The sequence below is a fragment of the Galeopterus variegatus genome, unplaced genomic scaffold, assembly GCF_000696425.1.
Source record: "Galeopterus variegatus unplaced genomic scaffold, G_variegatus-3.0.2 Scaffold953, whole genome shotgun sequence".
Lineage (NCBI taxonomy): Eukaryota > Metazoa > Chordata > Mammalia > Dermoptera > Cynocephalidae > Galeopterus > Galeopterus variegatus.
In genome coordinates, this window is record NW_007727064.1 from 410,183 (window position 1) to 413,837 (window position 3,655).

The window sequence follows — 3,655 nt, forward strand, 5'->3', positions numbered from 1 at the left end:
CATCCCGGTAAGGGAGTACTCATCCCAGTAAGGGAATACTCATCCAGATAAGGGAATCACAGGCTGTTCTTGATTAGTGGTCCATACCTGCGGCAGGTCATAACTTCAGTCTTTTCTCTTTCTTTTACTTTTAAAATATGGATAATTCTTTAACAAAAGGGGAGACTGAACATACATTACAACTCCAATGTTTCCTAAAGCAACAGGCTGTAAAGTAACTGAACGGCAGCTTGTAAAACTGTTAGTGGTTATTAGACAACTATAATAACCAGGAAGGGAGCCTTGACATAAAAATTGGGGAACAAATTGATCACTGGTTAATTTATACAATGGGTCTTGCCAAGGCATCCCATCTAACAACTTGGAATCTATGTCAGGTCACTTTGAGACCTATTCTAGACCTTAACAAAAAACAAAGACATGTTTGTGTCATCGAAAAAGGATAAAACTTATTAATCTTTGCCAATGACTGAAAAAACTTTAAATTGGACAATCTAAAGTAAAATAAGTTAATATTTCTTTGCAGTGTTGGGTTTTTTTGAGCATGTTTTCTTTTATCTGCACAATGCTTCTCTCTTTAAAGCACTGGTTCTTTTCTTAACTGCATGTGCTTCTCTTCTTCGCCAAAGACTAAGGTTTTATGAAAAAAAGCAGCCATGGTGCCAACCAGACCGATTTTTGTGTCTGCTTCTTTTCTTCTGGAAACCTCAACAGTCAAATGGCTTTCATTAGTTTAGCCCTTAAGTTCAGTAACCCATGTGAGAAACAAAAACTAGACTAAAATCTACCTGTTTAACTAGATGATCTCAAATTTTCTGGCATCCAGCTGATTATCTTGAGCAGACTTCTAAATTTTCTTCTCGTCTCATCTGTGTATTTCTTCACAAAATCCTATGGTAGAATTCTATGCCATTTTTTTTTAAAAGAAGAAAACTTTCTCTGCATCTCCTTGAAAAAGCTTGCATACTTTGCCTTACAATGTAAATTTGTTACCTTGATTTCTCTAAAACAGGGTGAGGCCTCACAGATAAGCTTTAACATTCTTTAGAAACATAATCTAAACCTGACTGTCCTTTTATTAGTGAGTTTTCTATTTTTTCTGTCTCCTTATTATATTTTAAACAAAAGCTATAAAATCCTTATTGTTTCTGTTTATGTCTACATATATATGTATGTAAATGTATGTTATGTCTATATGTTCATGTCTACATGTGTTTGTATTGTCTGCGTGATACCAAATTGGCTTATAATTAATGCGTACTCATTAAATAAATAAGTATACTTTTCAAGTTCACGTGACTTTAATTTTCTAAAGTTTTGATAAAATAAATATATCTTCAAATTTTAATTTAAACCTTTTACCTAAATTTGTCTCTAGGTCAATACACTTCTTCCTTATCTCAGCTCTGTCTCCTGGCCATGCTTGGAGAAACAATATCTTTAGACATTATCTTTGTGAATGCTGCCCTCTGTCTTAAGCTCCACATGGCCCTAAATACCATGTGGATACTTGGAACCCAAAATGGCTAGTGAAAGGAGACCTATGTCCAATATCTCAAAGGCCGTAGTTAACATTAACTGGTAGGGTATAGATTTAATACACCAAGTTTTTGGCTGGGAAACCATAAATATTTATTTGGTAAAAATAGCTGAGGCTCAAACTGGGCTTTGTGTAATTTGCGCTGACAAATGGACCCCCTATTTACTAACCTGAATGTATAAAAATGTTTTTATCGGCACACATCTTTGCCTGGGTTTACTAATCAAACAGGATTACATTTGTCTTTTCTAGAGGTCTTATAAGTTGTGCATGATAATTTCTTTTTGCTCTCTGCCTTTAAAATCCTTTGTCACTTTGGTTTTTGTAGTGATTTGTGATCTTATTCAACTCAGTGTTTTAAGCCTTTGTTATTTGACAGACCTCCCAAAGCCAAATTATGAAAACTGAGCCTTTTGACTTAAACTGACTTTGAGGAGTTCCAAGGGCCCTGGAGCTTCTCAGAGGATATATAAGAGATGTATCAAAACTAATTGGCTTATTTGATAAGTTAGGCTATATGGAAAAGCATTGTCAGTACTGAGATGTTATGAATATGTGTTCCCAAATCTTATAAGGGTCTTGAATATCTGTGTCTTGATATAAATGCTACCGGTCATAATCTTGGTTCAATTATAATTTTAAAACTTTAGTTTAAAGCTATGAACTCAAAGTTTGTTGGAAAACTTTACCTATCAGAGTTTTTCCATGAAATATTTGAAGACATAATATTTTAAAATTATAATTAAACCAAGATTAGTGGGTTTGTGAAATTACTCACCAAGGTCAAAACAACAAAAAATTAATGAACCGATTGAAAAGAATTATGGGTTTTTACAATTTCTTTATTTTAAAACACTGCTGATTCTCGTAATGGTTTTCCAGATTTAAGAAAACTCTCTCAAGCTATCTCTAAGTGACAAGAGTTTGGTAAAATATTTTAAACAGAAATAAAAGCATTTGTTTTCTCTCTATTTGATCCCCCCAAATTTAATAACTTTAAGTATCTCTATTATTATTATGACAATGTGGCTATTATCATAATTTCTATAAAATTTAACTCTCTCTTTATAGCAGGATTTAATTTAAAACTTTGGTTATAAAATAGCATGTCTTTTCTAAGTTCCTGACCCCTCTTCATGTTGCCCTAATTTGGCCTAACTGCAGTTTCATCTTTTCCCCTGATGTGGGACATGACAACCTGGGAATGAGCTTTCCCAGCACCAAGCGATCTATACAAAGAAAAGTAAGACCTTTTCAATCAAAAAATTGATCATCAATGCTTTTATGAGGAATGCTTCGATCATAAAGGGGGAAATAATATATTGTCTACAAAAGCAGTTCTCTATAAAGTTTCACAGCCGTAGAGCGGGTGTTTATAACTTCGATGAGACATCCTATTCTTAAACAAAAGATTTGTAATTGATCAAAAAATTTTACAAAGATTAGATGCTTTGGAAGCAGTGATGTCCTGGATGGGTGAACATCAACAAACTCTCTAGACTAAAAATCTACTATTGTATGGAACAGAACCCCATCCTGGAGTTTCAACAGCTGGCAATTACACCCCAATTCACACTACCAGAAATGATGCCAATGCAGCCACCCTGAGAGACGATAACATCATCAGTCCTCACCTGGGATAAATTATAAAGGACTTGCCATGCTAAATGATACTAACTTTGCTTTAAATGTTTTAACTGTGAAGCCTTGATCTATAGCTCTTGCCTTTTTGAAAATTAAATAAATAAAATGGGGGGAAATGTGGAGGATACTAACATTAATAAAGCAAATGTATTTCACAGGACCTGGCCTCCAAAGCCCTGTAGTTTCAGGTTTAGCATAAGTTTTTTTTTTTTTTTTTTGTCCTTTTTGAGACCAGCCGCACCGCGCTCAGCCAGTGAGCGCTGTGAGCACACCAGTCATCCCTATATAGGATCCAGACCCGCGGCGGGAGCACTGCTGCACTCCCAAGTGCCACATTCTCCTGAGTGCGCCACGGGCTTGGCCCTAGTGTAACTTTTTAAAATTACACATAGAAATGTTAAGCTTGTGGGCCGGCCTGGTGGCGCACTGCTATAGTGTGCCGCTTGGGAAGCGCAGCGGCGCTCCTGCCGA